General features: G+C 40.8%; 1 pseudogene; it reads left to right on the forward strand.

Annotated features, from left to right (window-relative positions):
- The first annotated feature begins 3,245 nt into the window (after window positions 1-3,245).
- Window positions 3,246-24,243, forward strand: LOC132689885 (large ribosomal subunit protein eL30 pseudogene; annotated as a pseudogene).
- Window positions 24,244-24,800: the final 557 nt, after the last annotated feature.

The raw sequence follows: 24,800 nt of genomic DNA on the forward strand, positions 1-24,800 counted from the left end.
GTTATATGCTCATTTCTGCAATATCCTATTGGTCACACAGGTCAGCCTCATTCAGTGTAGGATGGTACTAAGTAAGGGCATGTAACCCAGGAAGCAGGTATCATTGGAGGCCATTCTGGATGCTGGCTACCACAGATACCAAAGGAAGCAATAATTAATTCTGCCAGGGCATGCTGGGGATGGCACCACAAGGGAAGTGACATAAAGATGGGCTTTTGTGGTCCCCCAAGCCCTAAGAAAAATGAGAAAAACCAGTCGAAATCATCTAGTCTCTCCTTGACTTGAAGACAGAAAGAAAGTAAGAACCAGAGCAGGTGCCAGAGGACTCCACTTTCCACTGGCTTTTGATGTTATCTACTTTACCCAAGAGCTGTCATGCATGCTATTAAAGTAACTGTAGGTGCTCTAGTCTCACAATAAGCAATCAGACCAGGTAGGAGCTTCTTTAATAACAGGTATTAAGTGCTCGATGAACCAAAATAGCTATTCAAAGCCACTTTTTGCTCTCTGTAATAATTAGGACATGAACTTCCCCGGGGAGATTAGGAGAAATGAGATGTAGCAGCCTCCACCTCTACTGCTGTCATTGTAACATTCAGAACACAGAGTCTCTACTAAGAAGTCTTTTAAAGCTTTGAAATTTTTGGTGGGAGAAGAAAAGAAGACCAGTGGGAAGCCCAGCAGATTTTTAAAATATAAAATTTCCCATTTCTCTCAGAAAACTGAAAATAGTTCTTGGGTTATAAATTAGAAGTCTCTTTTCTTTCTTGTTTTGTTGTTGTTGTTTTTCCCCAAAGCTTTGGAATCAACACAATGCTGCAAATGTGGTCACGTTTATTCTTTTTATTTTATTATAAACTTTACATACTTCCACAAAAGAACCATTTACATAGTTTACAATCAACAGTAACAAAAATAAATTCAAAGACTGTCCAGGTAAAGAAAAAGAGGATGACAATCCTCATCTTTGGCTAGAAAGAAGACTTGTTTTTACTCCTACGTGGACAATAATGCACTGGGTCAGGGAACACTCATTGCAGAAAAGCCACAGGGTCACAGTGACTCAAGAGGCCAGTCCTGCTTTACAGCTGGGCCCCACTGGACAGCCCAACCAGGCACTATCCTTACTGAGCGCTGAACTCAGCCCACTGGCCTACCCTGGACACAGAGGTGCCTCCAGGGGTGTCCATACCTTGCTTTGCGCCCTTTGCTTTTTCCTCTCATAATATTAAGTGCTATTTATTGGGCATCTACTCTGTGCCTGTGCTTTACATTAATTGTCCCTCTTTCAACTCAAACCCTGCCAAGTGGTATCATGAACCTCATTTACAGTTAAGTGAAGCTCAGGGAATGTATGAATCAGGAATCTTTCTTTTGCTGAAACAGAAAACCCAAACTCAAAATGACTTAAGCAGAGTATTTATTAGTTCACATAACCAAAAAAGTCAAGCATATTATGGGTGTCAGGCACAGCTGGATCTATGTGCTCATGTGAACCACAAGGGCCACGTTTCTCTCATGTTTCTCTCTCTGCCCCTTGTACCTATACTCCTTGTGGGCAGGCTCTTCCTTCTTAGTGTTAGGAGATGGCTGAGGCAACCAGATATGCTACATTTCATTAAGTGTGGCAGCTGTGGAGGTGCTCTGTTTGGATCTCCCTTCTAAAAGAAGTTGCTATTCAGCTGCAAGGAGACAGCCTCCTGTTGTGCCACCTTCAGGATCTTGCCTTTCCTAGTCAACTACCAGGCAATGACTAGACATGGCAACAAGTCGCTGCTGCCCAGTGCATGACCCCTCTCATGATCAGTGTTTGCTCCAGAGTTCCCATGGGATTGGCTGACTGTCAGATATGACTGTGTTCTCAGGCTCTCCCTTTATTTTTCACAGGCATTACCTTCCTTCCCCCCAAACAATCCTTTTGTACTTCAAAACCATCTGTGTCTTCCTCCTTCAGGAGTCATCTGACATCCCACATTTCACCAGCTCCCATCCCCACATGAGACAGATGTCTTTGCTTCACCCAGATCCCTTTAGATCCCTTTGAACTGATTTTCAGTGTGTTATTCTAACATCCAGCACCTACAGCTATGTTAAGGCAGTGTTTGCAGAGCCTCAAAACTACCCCTTCACCCTAACTGAACATTCAGAAAGTCTAGGACCTAGGTGACTCCCATGCTTCCTCCCCTCCCACCTAACTGGTGACTATCAGGTTGAGGGTTTAAATGCTAAGGCTCTCTGCCTCTAGGCAGGTCTTCTGAAACATAACCTACCCTCCAAAACTCCCCTATAGCATCAGGCTGAAACTACCCTCCAGAGGACTTTGCCTGGGATCACACTTTGCCTGGATTTCTCACCTGTGCTGCCCTGCTTCTCACACTTCACTTCCCATCTGCCCTGGGAGTACTTCCTTAATAAATTACTTACAGATGAATCCTCTTCTTAGTGTGCTTCTCAGGAACCCAGTCAAGAACCAGCAGCTGGGACCACAGCACCTGTCAAGTGGCCTCTTCCATAGAGCAGATTCTGCTGGGTCCTCTCCCTCTTTTTGTTCCATCAGGCCTATGGGTTGTAGCTGCTTCCTACTGCCACTAACTCTAGCATGCTTCCCCAGGTCTTGATTGTTTCCCTGGGTTCCTTCTCACTCCTTTGTAAGTAGCCCTTTCATTAAACTCTCCCCAGGTACTGCTTTGGAGTGTGCTGTTTCTTGCCAGAACACTGAATCATAAATACGACCATTACAGGATTTATTTTTTTAATTACCTATCCACCCAACCATCCGTCTATCCATCTATCCATTCATCCATCCATCCATCCACCCACCCACCTATCTTATCTATCTATCTATCTATCAAATCTATCTGGTCTATCTATAAAATTCATAGTACCCTAGAGGTTTGAAATGAGACAGAAGTTTAACATTGTGAGATGATTGCCCTTTTCCCCTATCCAATCAGTTAGGCTCTGGGAGTGCAAGAAGGTAAATTGGAGATAATATAGAAAATCTGATTTTGAGTTTCTTCCTGATGTAAAGACAGAGGTAGTGACCTCCTCCTTCCAACTGGCCCTCAAAAACCTTCCAGCTGGAAACAGCCAGTAAACAACTTGCAAAAGGTGACATTTGGCGCTAGATGGCGGACATGACCCACCAGTGCCATTGCTCACAGAAGCCACTGACCGACCCAGCTTGCCTGGCTCTGCAGGTCCAGCAAAAACCAGTTTGCCTGCCAGCTCTCCACTCTTAAATCATGGTTGTTCCTCATTCCTCCAACACAGAGGCAGCTTGTGGTTTTCCAGCACCTCAGGTACCGGACCACCTGCCTTGCCAGAGCCTGGGAAGGTTTGTATTTGTATCTCCCTATAGCAGCTCTCCCTCAGTGCATCTGTTACTAGACATTAAACACTGATGCACACCCAAGGGTCTGGATCTCTGAGGAAGAGAATGTAGAATATAAAGGCTTGGGGGAATCCCTGTCAGTACAAGAAATATTAGTGTATTTCAGCTGCCTCTCCTTCTAGCTAACTGACCTCCACGATTGCTTTGGCTGGCCTCCCCCACGCCCTTTTGGCTTTAGCAAATGAGTAACATCAGTTAAAATCATTGTATTAATAAAGACACTTTTAGTTGCAAGTCACTGAAGCCCTGTGAAAATGAGCTTAAGCCAAATAAAAAGATGGGAGGTTTAGCCAATAGCTTTGAGAACCATATGTGAATTTAGACACAATTATTAAACTCATTAGACACATGAGTTTTAGGTATGGCTGGATCCAGGTGCTGAAAAAAAATCATCAAGAATCTACCTGTCTTCATCTATCTTTTTCCCTTTTCTTTTGAGTACAAACCCCCAAGCACTAAAAGAATAGTTTTGCTGAGACTCCCAGACTTGACTGAGGTCCAAATTCATCCCTAGACTAATCACATGATCACTAGTCAAATGCCTATTACTAAAAGAAGGCAGCGGTGAGAATGAAAATAAGGAAGGCTTAGATCCCCAAGAAGAAAAATCAGGGTAATATCACCTGGAGAAGGGACACAGGACAAGCCAAGTCAGCAGATGCCCATGATGACCAAGCAGCCTAGTTCCCTTTCCTCTCTCCCCTACTCACAATCTACTGACTCATTCAGTACACCTCAAAGTCTCCTGACAGAAAGCCCTCCTAGCTTTCCCTCTGCACTCCTACTCAGGCAAAAGTCCTGTTTATCCAACCTCTGTATCCTCCTACCACACAGTCTCCTAATATCCTGTTCTTTTCCTTCAAAGCACTGATCAGTTCAAGATTGTATAATGACGTGTAACTATTAACCTAGTGTGTATCTTTCTATGAGATTGTAATCTTCAAAGAAATAACATCTTGTTGTCCCAAGAGCCTAGTACAGTCACTGGTACAGTAGGTACTTAGTAAATATGTGTTGATTCATCCACTGGAGATAGTAAGTCCAATCAGACATGGTCCCTGCCTGGCTTCTATGCTAGTGAAGGAGATAGCCGAGTAAATCACTGCTCACAGTCCAACTGCAATGCTTTCTCCAAGAAGGGTGGACCCAAGGGAGTCTAGGGGAGGAACATATAAATCAGAAGGATCCAGGAATGTTTTCCTGAAGAGTCATGATGTTGACCTAACTTTAGGAAAATAAGCAAGATGAATGACAGGAGGAAGATGCCCTTAGAATAATGTTAGAAAACAGGGAAATGTAACATAGCCTGATACAGTCCTGGGAGAATTGATGGCCTTGATCTCATTTCATTAGCCACCCAGAATAGGGATAACCATATAGGAATTAGGCCTTTTAGCTAAGACTGTGCCTTTTAAAAAAAGAAGAAAAGAAAAGAAAGTGAAAGAAAGAAAAGGAAAGAAAAGAAAAGAAAAGGGGGCAGTTCTAAAGTAGAGTTTGTTGGACAGAAAAACTAGCTTAAAAGGATAGGGAGGAGCCTTCTGATTACATCAGCAACTGCCACATAGTAGGTCTTCATTAAATGTGTGAATGCCTGTATGAAAGTCATTGGAATCCATCGTTCTGCTTAAAAGCACGAGCAAAGCCAGCCAGGGATATGGCCCATTAAGAATCCAAGCAGACTCCCAAAGGCACACAAAAGAAATAAAGGGCAAAAGAAATTACTTTAAAGCAAGAAGATTTATATAACGCTGTCTGCGTAGAATAAAAATGTGCCCAGCTTTGCATGCCATTTGCTGCCAGGATCTGAGATTGTTACTAAGAAAAGGGTGGGAGGAGGCTGTTGGGAGAAATCAAATGCCAGGCGGAGACACAGGCACAGAGAATTCAACATTGGGGATTTGAAAAGAAGGCCTGGAACACAAGCCTCTTTTGTTTCTCAGGCTTCTCTTAATTACCATGTTCGAGACCTGAGATTTATGAAAAAGGCACTATTCAAAAGGACAATTTACACTCCATTATAGAGAAAGTTCAGTCACAGTCCCCAGTTTCCCCTCTAGTTGCAACCTGAGTCATTTGTGGGATGGCTGTGTTAAGTATGGAGGAGAGCTATAAATGGTTTATAAGTCAGCATGTTGCATCACAAACTGAAGTGGTTGCTGCTCCCAAGGCTGGGAGCGGAATCATGAATCAGAGTCTAAAGTTCTAGAACAATGTTTGTGAATCAAATCTCACAATGAGTTGCTCTTAATGGCATTCTACAGTGATGCCCTCACCCCCCGATCTCCTCAATGCAAGCCATACCTCATCATGCACATGCATGGAACCTGCAAGCATATCTTTCCAAACTAAGATGGATGAGTTGATGAAAGGGGTCACTTCCAGTCACTTTATCTTAGCTTATCCCACCTTAGATTAAAGGAACACTACCCTTTATTGAAGACTTGCTGTACGGAATATTTCCCCTACTTTCTCCTCAGGATCATTAAATCTGTCAATAATGGCAAAGACTTTAGATCTTATCCCATGCCTTTCTCTATTCTAAGTGTTTTATGCATATATAATCAATTTTATGTCGCACAATCTTATGGGGGGTATTGCTGTCATCCCCTACTTTTCAGATGAAGAAACTGAGGCCCAAAGAGGTTTGGTAATTTCCCAAGGTCACATAACTCTTAAATGGTTATGTCAATTTTGGAACCAAGGTCATTAGGCTCCATAGTCAACACTCCCAACTGCTATGATATGTTGCCTTGTAAGAGAGGGTGCCATCTAAGTCAGATGGAACCATTCCTTGTCACAGCCCCACTCTGTTAACCATTCCTGGTGTCCTCCTACTCACCGCTACCATTCAAGAGATGCTAAAGAAGCTGCCAACCTTGATTAGGCATGAGCCAATCAGCACATCAGTTTTCTCCTGACCTCAGTGATTGGCTCAGAGCTGGGACTGTGACCCAATCAGAGCCAGTGAATCATGATGGAATTTTTCCTGGGGCCTTTGGGAGAAAGAAGTCCTCTGTTCTCTCCTGAGGAGCAAGTGGGGAGTGTGGGGAGACGAGTTACTACAGCACTTTACTGCTATGAAGAGAGACCACTAAGAGGGAGTCAACAGAGAAAGCAGAACAAAGAGAAGACCTCCCAGCACAGGACTATGGGGGCATTGCCAAGAGTACCTAGTGTTGGGCTCATGCCATGCAATATAATGGGAGCCCCTGAAGTTGAGTAAGGCATAGTATTGCCGTGAGCCCACTGGGGCCCTGAATCCAGTGACTCTTGAAGTGTCAAATACCTCCACACTGTGTGGTTCCATGAACCAGTGTATCCCTTTTTAATAGCCAATATGAGTACGGTTTTTTGCAACTTGAATCATAAGGCACTATAATCAAAGCAATCTCCACAAACCTTATGAAAGGGGAGCCCAAAAGCCCATTAGTTACCAATACTGTGGTGGAATAGTAAGATTTGCTGATCAAAGATAGAACAATGTCTAAGGCTCTCACCATGCTCTAGAACAGAGAAAGAGCAAAATTTCTTAAATTCTCAACCATTCTCAAGTTTTACATTTTTTGTACAAATGGAAAACAGCACAGATAATCCTCCCCAAATGGCTATTAGCAGGTTCATTTTCATCATTACATTTAACTTTAGTTAATGTCAAAATGACTTTAAATGCTATGTCAGCAGGGCAGAAGGTTGTGGACCAGAAGTTTGTTGAAGATAGGGCAAAGTCAGCTAGGCATCAAAAAATAGCCAGGGGATTTGGATTGGTGAGCTGGTCAAAGAGGACTTTAGCCTTATGTTCGTGTTAATCTCTTATAAAGGAATGTATTTGTAAGTCATTCATATAATTAAAAGTTAACTTTAAAATAGGGTTAAAGGACAAGTCATGTAATTGCATTATCTTAGACAAGTATTATCATACTTTTTTTGGTAGTTTTATGGTGTTATTAACACAAATATGATGTGCACATAAGCTGTATGTCTATTCATTTTCTTCACTACACAACCTGGAGCCATGATTGGTGATTCTGATGGCCAGCTGAGCTGCTTTTTCCCTAATGGCTTTGTGGTTCTTGGAGGAGACATTGTAAGCACTCTCTGCACAGTAAGATTTGTTACACATTAGCAACACTTCAAGCTCTTTGACAGTTCAGACTAGGATCTTCTGGAAGCCACCAGGCATCATGTGCTTTGTTTTCTTATTGCTCCCTTAACCAATGTTGGGCATCAAGATCTAGCCCTTGAATCTTCTGAGCACCCTATGGCTCTGGGTTTCTACTAGTTTCACTTAATTTTGACATATGGGTCTGACTGGTACCAGATGAACTTCTTGGTCCTCTTTTTAATGATCTCAGGTTTCACCAGAGGTCTGAGGGTGACTATGATGAAGTAGGAGACCTCTGCCACCTCCTACAGACAGTGCTGAGGAAGAGCTATCATACCTTTCTTTTTTTTTTAAATAGTAGAATCCCTCAAATGAAATGTTACATAAAACACTGTAGTGAACATCTGTTGTTTCCTCTTTTTTGATATAGAGTTCAAAAATATGATAGCTTGCTTCCGGGGACCCATCTTCTCCTATTCACACTTAACTGTGGTTTAGGCACATGGTCCTGGATGAAAATATAATTTGCTTCCTGAGCTCTCCTGGCACATTTCCCACCCACACCCCCCCACACCCCGACAATTCTAGAAAGAGACAGCAGTGGCATGGTTTTTTAATCTCCCTGAATCCCCTCCCCATCCAAAAAACAAAAACAAAAAACAAAAAACAGCAGACAGTAACTAGATAGTGAAACCAAAAACAACTGTGGACAACAAGGTCAAATGACAAGGTGTCCCCACAAAATTTAAAAACTCAAGAGAGTAAGGACAACTAGTACCAGTATTACAAAATCTGCATTATATTCACATTGATACAGGAGAAAGCAGAGGGAAGAAACAGGGCAACTGATGGGATGGCAAAATTGTATTTATGGAAGGCAGAATGGGCTGATTCAAGCAAAGCAGATGAAGCAACAGACGGTTTGCCTGTTCCAATATTGGATGAGTACAAGGGGTCTCCGATAAGATCTGAAGAGGCTGGAGCAGTTTAAACAACATGGATTCCTAAAGCTAATTGACCAAGTTCCCTTCCACAAAATTGATGAAAAATATAAACTAGTATTTCAAAACTAGCTAAAAGATACTTGAAAAGATACAAGGTATCAAAGATTAACATGAATCAGAACTAGAAAAATATTGCAGTTAAGTGACAAAACTTAAGGAAAATTCAGAATAAAAGTGATTTCAGAAATAAAACTAAACCAGAAAGAAACAAGAGTATATATAGACTATAGATATTGCCTTATATGAGAAGTAGAAGGTGAAAAAAGAAAGCTTTTAAAGAATAAAGAGAAAGAAGATTTGATAGAAAATGACAAACATTGAAGACATGTAAATAATATATAACATGTTTTTTAGGGGTTACTGCAAATGAAAACCAAACCAAGGCAACAACATGACAAATAGTAAAAATAATTATTCAAGAAAACTTTCTTAAAATAAAGATTTTAAATTACATTTTGAAAAGGCACCCCTTAAAACTGAAAATATTGACCCAGAAAGACAAACACTAAGACATATTCTAAACTTCAAAGAGGAAGAATAAAATTGATCCTTTTTTGTATCTAGGCCAAAAGGCCAAATGAATTATAATGGAAAGAAAATTAGATTTCCACTAGACTTTCAACAGCAATTCTTTATGCTGGAAGAAAATAGAGTCACATATTTAACATATCAAGGAAAGAAAATGTGAGCCAAAGATTTTGTATCCAACTGAGTATAAAGGGCACAGAAACAAACAACCTGCTATCAACATGCCAAAACTCAGGGAATCTTGCCCAGAATTGTAGTCATTTTGAAAAAGGGTTGGTTGTGATTAAGATGAAACATGAATTACTTCTGAGTGGCCGGCAAAGTTCCATCTCTTATCGTAAGTGGTGGTTATAAGAGTGTTCACTTTATGTTAATTTTCAAAGCCATATGTTATGATTGGTATAGTTTTCTGTATATGTGTTTTATTTTTTAATAAAACTTTTAAGGGGCACCTGGGTGGCTCAGTCAGTTGAGCATCTGACTCTTGATTTGGGCTCAGGTCATGATCCCAGGATCATGGGATCCAGGCCCATGTTGGGCTCCTTGCTGGTCATGGAGCCTGTTGAGGATTCTCTCTCTCTCTCTCTCTCTCTCTCTCTCTCCCCCTCTGCCCCTCTACATTGCTCTCTTTCTCTCTCTCTCTCAAATAAAATTTAAAAATTAAAATTAAAAAAAAGCTTAAAAACAACAAACATAGGGGCACCTGAGTGGCTCAGTCAGTTTAAGCGGCCAACTCTTAATCTCAGCTCAGGTCATGATCTCACAATCATGAGATCAAGCCCCACATCAGGCTCCATGCTAAGCATGGAGCCTGCTCAAGATTCTCTCTCTCCATCTCCCTATGCCCCCCACCACTTGCTCACAGGCACATGTGCGTGCTCTCTTTCAAAAAAGTAAAATAAAACATTAGACAATTACATTTAGAGAAATTTGAATATGAACCAAAGATAATATTAGGAAACTATTGTTGTTAAATTTTTAGGTATGAAATAAGGGCATTGCAGTTATATAGTAGAATGTTCTTATTTTTTGGAGATGCATGCTGAAGAATTTACTTTATTATTATTTTTTCAATATATGAAGTTTATTGTCAAATTGGTTTCCATACAACATCCAGTGCTCATCCCAAAAGATGCCCTCCTCAATACCCATCACCCACCCTCCCCTCAACCCTCAGTTTGTTCTCAGTTTTTAAGAGTCTCTTATGCTTTGGCACTCTTCCACTCTAACCTCTTTTTTTTTTTTCTTCCCCTCCCCCATGGGTTTCTGTTAGTTTCTCAGGATCCACATAAGAGTGAAACCATATGGTATCTGTCTTTCTCTGTATGGTTTATTTCACTTAGCATAACACTCTCCAGTTCCATCCATGTTGCTACAAACGGCCATATTTCATTCTTTCCCATTGCCACGTAGTACTCCATTGTGTATATAAACCACAATTTTTTATCCATTCATCAGTTGATGGACATTTAGGCTCTTTCCATAATCTGGCTATTGTTGAGAGTGCTGCTATAAACATTGGGGTACAAGTGCCCCTATGCATCAGTACTCCTGTATCCCTTGGGTAAATTCCTAGCAGTGCTATTGCTGGGTCATAGGGTAGGTCTATTTTTAATTTTTTGAGGAACCTCCACACTGTTTTCCAGAGTGGCTGCACCAATTTGCATTCCCACCAACAGTGCAAGAGGGTTCCCGTTTCTCCACATCCTCGCCAGCATCTATAGTCTCCTGATTGGCATGAGGTGATATCTGAGTGTGGTTTTGATTTGTATTTCCCTGATTAGGAGCGACATTGAGCATCTTTTCATGTGCCTGTTGGCCATCTGGATGTCTTCTTTTGAGAAGTGTCTATTCATGTTTTCTGCCCATTTCTTCACTGGGTTATTTATTTTTCGGGTGTGGAGTTTGGTGAGCTCTTTATAGATTTTGGATACTAGCCCTTTGTCCAATATGTCATTTGCAAATATCTTTTCCCATTCTGTTGGTTGCCTTTTAGTTTTGTTGGTGGTTTCCTTTGCTGTGCAGAAGCTTTTTATCTTCATAAGGTCCCAATAGTTCATTTTTGCTTTTAATTCCCTTGCCTTTGGGGATGTGTCAAGTAAGAAATTGCTGCGGCTGAGGTCAGAGAGGTCTTTTCCTGCTTTATCCTCTAGGGTTTTGATGGTCTCCAGTCTCACATTCAGGTCCTTTATCCATTTTGAGTTTATTTTTGTGAATGGTGTGAGAAAGTGGTCTAGTTTCAATCTTCTGCATGTTGGTGTCCAGTTCTCCCAGCACCATTTGTTAAAGAGACTGTCTTTTTTCCATTGGATGTTCTTTCCTGCTTTGTCAAAGATGAGTTGGCCATACGTTTGTGGGTCTAGTTCTGGGGTTTCTATTCTATTCCATTGGTCTATGTGTCTGTTTTTGGGCCAATACCATGCTGTCTTGATGATGACAGCTTTGTAGTAGAGGCTAAAGTCTGGGATTGTGATGCCTCCTGCTTTGGTCTTCTTCTTCAAAATTCAAAATAGCCTTCAAAAGGCTATTCGGGGCCTTTTGTGGTTCCATATAAATTTTAGGGTTGCTTGTTCTAGTTTCGAGAAGAATGCTGGTGCAATTTTGATTGGGATTGTATTGAATGTGTAGATAGCTTTGGGTAGTATTGACATTTTGACAATATTTATTCTTCCAATCCATGAGCACAGAATGTTTTTCCATTTCTTTATACCTTCTTCAATTTCCTTCATAAGCTTTCTATAGTTTTCAGCATACAGATTTTTTACATCTTTGGTTAGGTTTATTCCTGGGTATTTTATGCTTCTTGGTGCAATTCTGAATGGCATCAGTTTCTTTATTTGTCTTTCTGTTGCTTCATTATTAGTGTATAAGAATGCAACTGATTTCTGTACATTGATTTTGTATCCTGCAACTTTGCTAAATTCATGTATCAGTTCTAGCAGACTTTTGGTGGAGTCTATCGGATTTTCCATGTATAATATCATGTCATCTGCAAAAAGTGAAAGCTTAACTTCATCTTTGCCAATTTTGATGCCTTTGATTTCCTTTTGTTGTCTGATTGCTGATGCTAGAACTTCCAACACTATGTTAAACAACAGCGGTGAGAGTGGACATCCCTGTCGTGTTCCTGATCTCAGGGAAAAAGCTCTCAGTTTTTCCCCATGAAGAATTTACTTTAATTTACCTTTTAAATGCTTTAGCAAAAACAAAAATCAATGTCAAGTCACATTTTGTTATTTTAATTTCTGAGATATAATAAATACAGTATTATGTATTATATACAGATGTTAAATCTTACAAAGAAATGAGTTTTGATAAATGCCATTATTCTATCAAAATACAGAATATTTTCCTCAGAACATTTCCTCCTGCCTTTTCCAAATCAATCTTCTCTCCAGCCCCTCACTGAGGGAGCCACTGTTCTGATTATCTCTTTCACCATAGATCAGTTTTACCTGATGTAGGACTTCATATAGTGGAGTTATGTAACACACAATCTTTAGACACGTTTCTTTTTTTATATCTTAATATCCCTAAAAATTGGAATGTATCTTAGAAATTGGTGGTGTTTAAACAATTAATAGCAGTGTTTTATTTTATTTTCATGTAAAATAATGGGGTGTCTTACAATCAGTGTCATCTTTGATTTGATGAATTATTTATATATAAATGAAGCAAATATAGCAAAAATGTTAACAGTTGCTGAATCTTGGTGGATATATGAATGTCCTACTTTTCTATGAGTTTGAGCATTTTTACATGAAAAAGTTTACTAAATAAGTAAATAAAAGGATACCACAATTGTTATACCCTGCTTTGGCCTTTTTTCCTCCTTAATTAAAGTGACCCTTAAATAATGGAATTAGCTGGAGCCTTTCTTGACCTCTGTGAGACCCTGACTACAGTAGGGACATGGGTGCTCTAGACTAGTACAAGTCTTTGTAGAATTTGTCTTTTTCTCAGATATGTTATTATTCTATGCTCTATTTTTCCAAAATTTTCAAAAGCTTCTGTCCTCTGTGTCCTGAGAAAGAGGAGCTCTGCACTTGTGATCAAAGTGCCTAGTCAGGTATCAAATCCAGCATGCTGAGGGCCTGAGTCTGAGGCAAGAAAGAAAAGCTAGGGCCCAGAACTAGCACCTTGAAACTGGAAGACCACGGTACTGGTTCTCTAAGTATAGACTTACTTCCAGTTCCTCCTTATGAATAATTATAAATCCATATAATGGGTACAGAATATATAAAGATGGAATTTTGACATTAATAATATAAAGTTTGGGAAGATGGAGCCATATAGAAGTAGAGTTTTTGTATGTGATTATAGTTAAGTTGGTATCAATTTAAAAATAGACTGTTATGGGGTGCTGTAATATATATATATATATAATATATATATTATTATATTATATATAATGAGATATATAGATTAATATATATAATATATATATAGATATATATATATTAATATATATATAATGAAATATTTTTTAATGTTTACTTATTTTGAGAGGGGGGAGGGTCAGAGAGAGAGGTAAAGAGAGAGAATCCCAAGCAGGCTCTGTGCTCAGTGTGGAGCCTAATGTGGGGTTCCATCCCATGACCATGAGATTAAGATCTGAACCGATATCAAGAGTTGGGAGCTTAACCAACTAAAGCCACCCAGGCATCCCTGTATATATAATGGAATATTATTCAGCCATAAAAAAATAATGAAATCTTGCCATTTGTAACGACATGGATAGAGCTAGAGAGTATAATGCTAAGCGAAATGTCAGTCAGAAAAAGATAAATACTATATGATGAATTTAAGAAACAAATGAGCAAAGAAAAAAAGAAGACAAACCAAGAAACAGACTTTTTTTAAAAAAAATTTTTTTAACATTTATTTATTTTTGAGACAGAGAGAGACAGAGCATGAACGGGGGAGGGTCAGAGAGAGGGAGACACAGAATCTGAAACAGGCTCCAGGCTCTGAGCTGGCAGCACAGAGCCCGACACAGGGCTCGAACTCACGGACTGCGAGATCATGACCTGAGCCGAAGTCGGCTGCTTAACCAACTGAGCCACCCAGGTGCCGCAGAGACAGACTCTTAACTACAGAAAACAAACTGATGGTTACCAGAGGGGAGGTGGGTGGGGATGTGGATGAAATAGGTGATAGGGATTAAAGAGACACTTATGATGATGAAAAAAAGTAAAATGAAATGATAAAACAAAACATATGTGGTCTTTGTTCTCAGTTCCCGGCACAGAGCTTCTAAAACCCTTGGAATATCATGAGTAATAGGAGTGTCTTTAGTTATTCATAATGAGTCCCTCTTAACCATATCTGAGTTTATGCTAAGAAGGTGGCTGAAGGTGAGCCCTTAGATAATTTCAAGGGAGGAGCTGGCCATGCACCATGATTAGAGGATTGGAACTTTCAGCAAATTCCAGGGAGGTGAGTGAGTCTAGACATTGAGTTCAATCACCAATGGTCAATGATGTAATCAATCATGCCTATCTAATGAAGCCTTGATAAAAACTGAAACAAGGAGGCTAGGGGAGCTTGTGGGTTGGTGAATATTGATTTGCTGGGAGGATGTGTTGCAGGATTTTTTACCTCAATACCCAGTGTTCGTTGTCTCGCTGCTTCAAAGAATGAAGAGGTGGACACAGAAAGAGCAGCTTGCAAAATTTTATTAGAGTATGAGATCAGAAAGGAAGAATAGTAGAAAAGCTCTCTTTACAGAGAGGAGGCATTGAAAGTGAATGCCTGCAACTATAGGCAAGGGTCCTTGTTTTTCTGGTCGTCCTCTCCTTTCCTTCCCCCTTGATCCTTCTCAGGTTCTACCCTTATTGGCTTGATAGCTCTAGGTGCTGGGTTGTCCATTCCTGATTGGCTCATTTCCATTGTATGAGGGGTGGTCTATGGCCATACTGTTCCTTGTGGGTCATACGTTTTATGGTCTATTACTTATTTTTAGTCAGGTCTTTGTCAAATTCCTGAGGGGAACCTTAGGGGGAGGAGATGTGTCTTACATTCTTAAGAGGAACCTTATGCCCAAGGGGCTTTGCTGTGGTCAGATGCTCCCAGCTATTCCCCTCTCTGAACATGTGACCCCTTGACCCCTAACTGCCTTTAGGAATTGGGACAAGACCAACAGATCTTAACTGCTTCCTGCTGAAGGGCGGGCAGGGAGGGGTGGGTGATGACAGAAAGACAGTCAGGGCAGGTTCAGCGGTTGATCCAGATGTCTGATATAATGGGAGGGTGTTTGGAAAATCTGCACTAGCAAAATTTTGTTGGATGTCTTATTTTTTTTTTGGCATATGAAACAGCATCTACAAATGACATACAAAAAGAATATTAGACCAACAAACATCAATATTCCAAATGTAATGCCTCCTAGGGAGGAAGCCACACCATAGGAAGGAAAGACACATTGCAGCCATCAAAAAAATCCCTGGCGTGTCTGGTCATATTTTTTATTAATTTGACTATAGTTTTTCCTCTCTTTCCCATACTTATTTGGATCTTGTAATAGTGTTGATTAGAATAACTAAGTACCTGAACTAGATTTTGGTTCTCAATCTTCAAATCTTCCTTTGGCCATCCAGTTTCTATAGGAACAACTCCATCAGGTGTAATTTTACCTCAAGGAAAGATTGACCTTTGATATCCAGATTGCTGTAAGTTTAGGCAATTGTTTGTCTGTCCTGGAGCTAGTAGTTTCTAATTCAGTCATAGTTTCTGTAGTTTCTAATTCAGTCATAATGTCTCTTTCTAGCAAGGGAGTGAGGCTCTCTGGCATTATCAAAAAAGAATGTGAAAAAATCAAGTCTCCCCATATGCACCCCAGTGGCTGAGAAAAAAAATTTAGTCTTAAATTTTCTGGAGGTGCCTCTAATAGTTACACTGCATTTGGATAGTTGGCCAGGAGGTGGAAAGGACAAAAAATGTGGCTCCAGTGTCAAGAAGGAAATCAACCATTTTTCCTTCTATATCTAGAGTTACCTGAGGTTCTGGATTTCCAATAAGTAATTGGTTGGGGGGAGCCACTGTAAAGAACCCTGGGCAGCATCAGTCCCTTTCAGGGACATTGGTTATCTGAGCCCTTGCAGATTGAGGTCCCTGAAGGCATTCAGATCTCCAGTGACTGTCTCCACACAAGGGGCGTGGCTTATGGGTTTCAACTTCAATTGTCCCCTCTGAGGACATTCTCATTTCCAGTGCCCTGAAAGGCCATATAATTGGCCCATGATAATTAATGAGTTGCTCATCCCCATATCTCTCAACCGCTACCAGAACCCCATGTTTCAGCATTAAGAGTCTGACCTGTATCTTTCCAGGTCAACTCAAAAACATATGTGATATTCTGAAAGGCCTCTATATACTTACCTGGATCATCAGAAAATTTACCTAGATCTCCTTTTATCTGTCTTGAATCTTGTAATGAAAAAGGTACTTGTAATCTTATCATAGTGGTGCCTCTTTGTGTCCCTTCTCCTGGCACTCTAACTTCTTGTAGGGGAAACACACCTGTTACATTATGGGGAGGGCCTGAGTAAGGTGGGCAGCAGGGAGCAGAAATGCACATTTGTGGGTTTTTTTCTTTTAAGTCTGGATATATAGATCGAGGACCCAAGGAGGAGGAAGTTGAGGTGGAAGATTTCCCTTCCTCCTTCTCTAGGTCTGCTTTGGGTACAGGTAATGGGCCCTTAATTGTTTCTTCTCCTGATTTCTGGACCTTGGAAAGGGCTGCCAATAAGCCAGGGTTGACCTTGCATTGCATACACATGTCCCAATTTTTCTCTTAAAGCCCCAAAACATCAAACATAGGGGACTTCTCCCCATTTCCCCTCATGTTTACAAAACAAGTCCAATTGTAGGATAGTACTATAATTGGTATTTCCCCCTGGCGGCCAGGTTTCCTCCTCCAATTTGTACTCAGGCCAAGCCTCCATGCAAAAGAAAGTGAGTTGCTTTTTCAGAATGCATCCCAAAGGAGTTTGGCCTTGGTTGGGGAATTGCTCAGCTATAGAAAAAAGGGGAAAAGGCATCCCTTATCTCAATTTCCTATGACTGGCCAGGAGAAAACTCATCTCCTGACCCCAATTGTTGGCCAGGAGAAACTTCATCTCCTGGCCCTGCATTTTGGCTGGCTATGTGAATGGCAGCCAAAAGCCCTGTCAGTCTCGTGAGGTGCTGGGAGGTACGTTTACCCGGGCTTGATCCTACCTCCAAGAGCTGGCCTGTCTTCCTCACTTTTTCCTACCCCTCCATTTCCCACCTGCAGGACTTTGGGGGTATCTACTACAAGCAAGACTCCCTTGGTTGTAGAAGGATGCACTAATTTTATTTTGGCCCAACAGCAATTTACATATCGATCATCAGCTGTTGAAGGGGGGTGCTGTAAGGGCCAAAGTCAAGGTCTAGTCCCCTGCCCCTTTCAGCAATGCCCACATAAATATGTTCCAGCTATATGGGTGTCCATTTTAAAGTCACTAGATTGGTACAAGTCAGCATACACTGAGCTAAGTGTAACAAAATGGCTCCCATGTGTCCTGGTAAAAGGCCTTCATGTCATAGTCATCCATCCTTCAGGCATGGGGTGCATCCATTCCTCTGCTTTGCAGAAACAACACAAATGTGGAGCATTTGGAGGCCAGCAGTGAGGGTATCGCTGTCATTTCCCCAGTTTTTGGATCAAAGGAGGGGCAATTATAATCTTATATCAGTGTATATCATTTTAACCTTAGTCCATCCTGACCACACATAAAATTCCTTTCCAAAGATTTCCCTTCATGAACCTTCTACAACTTTTCTTTGCATCCAAATTTTGTCCCAAGCCATCTCTCTCCAAAGAACCAGTTTCACTTTAGGACAAAATTACTTCCTTTTACTTCAACAAAAATGTATTTCCATTCCTTATGTTGTTCTTACACATCTACTTTTCTATATACAGAGTTGCTTTCCTTATATCCATCAGTCTTAACCACATCTATAGAATTTTAACTCTTAGAAACCTTAGTCTCCAGTGAAAACTCAGTAGTAACCAGTGAACTGTTACATCAGAATTCCTTAAATGGCAAACTTATGAATCAATAAAGCACAAAGCATGTTTTCCAACAGACCCAAATATCCTTAGTTTTTCTGCAATAAGTCAAAAGCACAAACCTATGTTTAGTAAATAATGTTTCAGCATTCCATCCAATTTGGAAGAGGCCTAAATGTCCAATGAATTTAATCCAGTTTATCATCCAAGAAAAAGTTAATAGTTTCATGTTATCAAAGACCTGAAAGCTATCTATCTTAATGATTACCCATGAAAACTTTGAGACAGACCAAATTAACTATCATTTTAAGTCATCTTTTTGCTAGCAAACTGTGACAGACATAACATGAGCTTATTTGACCTTCAGTAAACCTAGGTAGAAAAAGTTTTTTGGATTTAGTGCTGATAACTCTAAAGACATGTCTATCTTAAAGATGTTTGTTTTTTTTTAAATTTTTTTTAAACGTTTATTTATTTTTGAGACAGAGAGAGACACAGCATGAACGGGGGAGGGGCAGAGAGAGAGGGAAACACAGAATCCGAAGCAGGCTCCAGGCTCTGAGCCATCAGCCCAGAGCCGGACGCGGGGCTCTAACTCACCGACCATGAGATCGTGACCTGAGCCGAAGTCGGACGTTTAACCGAATGTCTATCTTAATTAAACCAATAAATTAAAATCTGTTTAAATACTGAATATGTTCCACCTGTGTCCATTTAAAAGTCAATCAATTTGTTCACCATTGTTAATTTTTATCTGGGGCACCAGTGGGGAAATCTGAAGTAAGCGGTACAAGTAAGGGGGTGTTTTTTGCCCCTGGACAGCAAAGGAGGAGTTAGAGCCAGTGGTCCCTGAGGCACCAAGGATTGTATAAGAACCAGTTTGTAGGCCGTACCCAAGGTGGGGCAGAAACAGGAATAGAGAGGGGAAGATGAAGAGGTGAGGTTCATAAAGAAGCCTGGACACAGATAAAAGCCCAGAGGGCTAAGAGAGCGGTCTCCTGGTCCTGCAGCCTGTCAGCTCAGACAGATGAGCAGATGCAGATATTTTTCTTCTCCCACCAACAAGTGGAAATGGGCAGTCCTTGTCAGGCCAGAAAAGATGGGGAAGTTCCTAGAAACAAAAGGAGTTTTGGCAGCTGCTTGGGAATATTCCTTACTTAAAGTCCCCATCCCGAGGTAGACTAACCAGAGACAGTTGGCTCTAATTATCATCTGCATCTTGAGGGAGCCTGCCAAATGTCTTCTCTCCCATCCACTCCATGGACATCAGGGGCAGGAGGAGGGTGGTGAGCCCAGGTGGCATGGAAGTCAGTGCTGCTCTCTGCTCTGGAAGAGACATTTGAAAATCAAAGATCCAAAAAATGGGGACCTGGGAGGTGAGCCATGCCAGAGTGTCAAAAATGGAAGCAAGCACAGGACTGCCTTCCACTGTAGTTAGGAAACTTGTGAGTAAGACCCCTTGGAAGTCATCCAGATAACTCCTGGAGAATATCCAAGGGATCAGTCCTGGGCTCTTCCACCCATTTCCCAAAGGGAGAGGCTGGCCAAGACAGAAAGAGAATTCCACTGGTTACCCAAATGGATGATCAGGGATCAGGTCCTGCCAAAGGCCTTCAAGCATCCATCAAAAAGTCACCTTGGTCAGGACCCATCAGTTGCTGTTTGGCCTCCCCTGAGCCCATGCATCCAGAACTTTTTCTCAAAAGGAAATTGGGGCTCCACCACATTCCCAATTATATTGGGAGATCAGGTGCCCATTATTTAGTTTGAGAGTTTTATTTATGATAGAAAAGGGGGGGGGGGTGCTGGCTACTCTTTACTTACGGTTGGAAGACATTGATATCCCAGACAAGCCCCCAAAGAAATGCTGTAGGATTTTTTACCTCAATACCCAGGTTTTGTTGTCTCACCACTTTGAAGAATGAAGAGGTGGACACAGGATGAGAAGCAGGAAAAAGCTTATTAGAGTATAAGGTCAGAAAGGAATAGTAGGAAAGCTCTTTTTGCAGAGAGGGGGTATTTGAAAGTGAATGCCTTTGACTACAGGCAAGGGTCCATGTTTTATAAGGTTCTGGTCGCTCTCCATCCCTTCCCCCTTGTTCCTTCTCGGGTTCTTCCCTTATTGGCTTGATAGCTCTAGGTGCTGGGTTGTCCATTCCTGATTGGCTCATTTCCATTGTATGAGGGGTGGCCTATGGCCACATCATTCCTTGTGGGTCTACTTATAGATGTTTTATGATCTACTACTTATTTTTAGTCAGGTCTTTTGTCAAATTCTTGAGGGAAACCTGAGGGGGAGTAGATGATATCTGTTACATTCTTAAGAGGAACTTTATGCCCAACGAGCTTTGCTGTGGTCAGATGCTCCCAGCATTGTTCCAAAACATGTGTTTTTCCCCACCCAGGGACCTCACGTCATAATCTTTCCCTCTCTGCCTACTAAATCCTATCTTTTCCTATCATAGCTGGCTCGCCCAAAGAGGGCATGGAAGCTCTGTGCCGTCGCACCCGCCCATACTTTGCCCTGTTCATCTCTTCCATTTAGCTACTCCTGAGTTGTATTCTTTATCATACAATTGTAATCATAAGTATAGTGCTTTCCTGAGTTCTGTGAGTCATTCTAGACAATTATTGAGCCTGAGTGGAGTGTCTCAGGAACGCTTGAGTTTGTAGTTGTTTAGGCAGAGTGCAGGTAGCTTGGAGACTCTACTTGTGACTAGTGTCAAAGTGGGAGCAGTCTTGTGGGACTGAGCCTTTGAAGTCTTAGGTTCAAATTTCAGCTCTGCCACTTATTAGCTATGTGATTGTCACAAGTAGCCCAATCTTTCTGAACATCAGTATTCCTGTCTATGTAATGGGGATCATAGTAGTAAGTATGTCATTGGGTTGTTCTGAAGCTTGTATGAGACAATGCAGTAGAGTGCTTAATACAGAACCTGACACATTTAAAATGCTTAATAAATATTAGCTATAATTAAAAAATATTATTAATAAAGAAAGCTTTGTGCCAAACCCAAATCACAGATAATGTTCTAGGTAAATATCTGTGCCTGTGTCCCCAGGCATAAAACAAGAAACAGATTTCCTTTCTTAAAATTTCTTAAAACACAGAAGAGTCTGAAGAATGAACAAGAGCTAGAATTTAAAAGCTAAAAGAGGGGTGCCTGGGTGGCTCAGTTGGTTAAGCCTCCGACTCTTGGTTTTAGCTCAGGTCATGATCTCACAGTTACCAAGTTCAAGCCCCCAACAAGCTTGTGCTCACAGCACGAAGCCTGCTTGGGATTCTCTCTCTCTGCCCCTCTGCCCTGTGCATGCACTCTCTCTCAAAAAAAAAAAAACAACAACAACAAAACCCCCCAAAAAGAAAACAAAACAACAACAACAAAAAAAAACACATAAAGTTGAAAGTAAACTTTTTTTTTTTTTTTAACCTAAAAGAATAAATGAGAACTACAAAACAAGGCCTTGCAGGGCACCTGGGTGGCTGTCGTTTAAGCTTCTGACTTTGGCTCAGGTCATGATCTCATGGTTTGTGAGTTTGAGGCCCACATTGGGCTCTTGCTGACAGCTCAGAGCCTGAAGCCTGCTTCGGATTCTGTGTCTCTTTCTCTCTCTGCCCTCCCCCACTTGTGCTCTGTCTCTCAAAAATAAATAAATGTAAAAAAAAAATTTTTAATAAAAAAATAAACATTAAAAGTTTTTTTTTCAAAGCATAAGACCTTGCATAAATATTTTTTTCTCCTAAGTTCCTAGGTCCTGAAACTATTTTGCAAGCCTCTCTAGGTGAAAGATTATGTGGCTTCATGAAGAAAATATCTGGGAAAAGTTGGAGAATAAACCAGCTGGAGATACTGATTCAAGCATTGCTTAATATTTTGTCTGTGCTTTAAGGCACTGAATAGCTAAAATCACTGAGTTTGCTGCTAAGGGTTTTCTTTATATTGGTCTCTTGGACTGTTTCTGAAGTCTCCCAAATGTCCTTCATGGAAAAAGTAAAGTCAGAGTCCTCATACCCCCGCAGGACCAGGAAGCAAGAAATCAAGGAATGTGGAACAACAAATACACTGAATGAAAGAGGCTGTATTTGCTCCTGAAGCTTATACAATTGCTCTTTCTCCTTTGCTTTTCTACCATTTCCTCTCCTCATGTTCAGTACTTTCTGGATTTTTTTGATTTGGCTGCTAAGACCACAACATTCTGCCTCTGCTTTGACATGTTGTCAATGCAATACTGAACTGTAAATATTGCTTTTGTGAAATGTCTTTATTCTGTCTCAATCTCTGTAAATTACACTTATGTTGAACATGCCAGTTGCCTTGTCTAGCTTGGCTTTGTATCTTTACAAGTTTATCTTTAACCCACTTTGCAGGTCATTTCGAAAGCTTTACTGATACGTGTGTCCTGGCTATTAGCTCAACTCAACTAATATTTGCTTGTTAGGGAGGCAATAATTTGCCTCAGATTGACTCAGAGCAGATGGATCTCAATGAAATTCCCTGCTAATTTTCTCCTCAAATCTCAACACTGACTTTTTAAAAAAATGACCTTTATTTAGAAAGGGAACCATGAGGAGCAAGGATAGAAGCTGACTGGTTTGTGGCAGAGACAGAGGGAGATGGAGAAGCCTGAGCAAATGCTCCCAGATCCACTCACAGTAGCCATCTCTGAAATAACACCACAACAGTCTAAGAGTTACAGTTTCCCTTTTTAAACTTTCCTGTGGGGCACCTGGGTGCCTCAGTCTATAGCTTCTGATTTCTGCTCAGGTCATGATCTCACAGTTGGTGACTTTGAGCCCCACATCTTCTCTCTCTCTCTCACCTCTGTCTCTGCCCCATCCCCTTTCATTCTTGCTGTCTCTCTCTCTAAATAAGTAAAAAAAAAAAAATTTTCTTGCAACATACAGGAAATCCTTGTGATTACTTTTTATTATGGTAAAATATACATAAAATTTACTATTTTGAGCATTTTTAAATTTTATTTTATTTATTATTATTATTATTATAATTATAATTATTATTATTATTATTATTATTTGGAGAGACATAGAGAGCAGGGGAGGGGCAGAGAGGGAGACAGAGGATCCAAAGCTGGCTCCTCACTGTCAGCATGGAGCCGGATACAGGGCTTGAACCTACAAACAGTGAGGTCATGACCTTTTTAAGTTTTTTAAAATTTATTTATTTTGAGAGAGAGAAAGAGAGAGAGAGCACGAGTAGGGGAGTGCACAGAGAGGGGGAAAGAGAATCCCAAGCAGGATCCACGCTGTCAGCACAGAGGCCCACACAGGGCTCCAATCCATAAACTGTGAGAGCATAGCCTGAGCCAAAATCAAGAGTTGGCCGCTTAACCAACTAAGCCACCCAGGTGCCCCTTATCATTATTTTTTAAAACATTGACAGTATGTTAAGCAAAAGGAAAAATTAGTCATCAATAAGCCCACCACTCAAAGATAACCATCATTAACAATGGACTGTTTATTCTTTCAGATTTTCAAATCTATCCTAATATCCATTTAAAAAAAAGAAGTTTAAAAATATCATTTTAGGGGCACCTGGCTGGCTCAGTCTATAAAGCATGCAACTCTTAATCCAGGGATCATGAATTCAAGCTCCATGTTGGGCATAGAGCCTACTTAGAAAGAAAGAAAGAAAGAAAGAAGAAAGAAAGAGGAAGAAAGAAAGAAAGAGAGAAAGAAAGAGAGGGAGGGAGGGAGGGAGGAAGGAAGGAAAGAAGGAAGGAAGAAAGAAAGAAAAAAAGAAAAATATCATTTTAGTCTTGTCATTCCCGGGCATCTTGGTTGGGGCTGATTCACACCTAAAGCAGGAAGATAGTGGCAGCAAAGAGGATGAAAAAGTCGCTGGAGTTGGTCAATTCTAGTTTCCAACTCGTTATGACAAGTGGAAAGTACATGCTGGGGTACAAGCAGACTCTGAAAATAATCAGATATGGCAAAGTGAAACTGGTTGTCCTCGCCAACAACTGCCCAGCCTTGAGGAAATCTGAGATAGAATACTGTGGCATGTTGGCTAAAACTGGCGCCCATCACTACAGTGGCAATAATATTAATTTGAGCACAGCATGGAAGAAATATTACAGAGTAAGCACTCTGACTAGCATTGATCCAGGTGATTCTGATGTCATTAGAAGCATGCCAGAACAGATTGGTGAAAAGTAAATCATGCAAAACTTTTCTTTAATAAAACTGACCAGAGCTTGTCTTAAAAACAGTGTTAAAAAAAATTTTTTTTTAATCCTCTCAGGAAGGATTAAAGGTCTGAGGAAGACACTGTCATCACCTTACTGACAGGTAAGGAAACTGAGGCTCAGTGAGCAGAGGCTGCAGCTGTGACTGAGGGAGTCAGTTGGGCTTGAAGAGGAGGCTGAAATATCTTCAAGCTAGAGCCAGTAACTTAGAAATCAGGTAGAAATGCAGGTTGTTCTGCAGATGAGGAGGCTAAGGCCCAAGAAGAGGACAGTGCTGGCTCAAGGTCATACATACAACAGGTTAGAGACAAATTTGGAACCAGAATTCAGAACTTTCTGATCTATGCTTTTTCCACTATGATACTGCCAAGCCTTGCCTTGCACCTGTGGTTCTCAAACTTTAGTGCACATCAAAATACTGATTATAGGAAAACCCTGGGTAAACCCACCCCTGGAGTTTCAGAACCAACAAATCCAAGTACAACTCTGGAATCTGCATTTTAAGGAAACAATCAGGGGCTCCTCAAT

This window comes from Panthera onca, chromosome E2, assembly GCF_046562875.1.
Source record: "Panthera onca isolate mPanOnc1 chromosome E2, mPanOnc1 haplotype 2, whole genome shotgun sequence".
In the NCBI taxonomy this organism is placed as follows: domain Eukaryota; kingdom Metazoa; phylum Chordata; class Mammalia; order Carnivora; family Felidae; genus Panthera; species Panthera onca.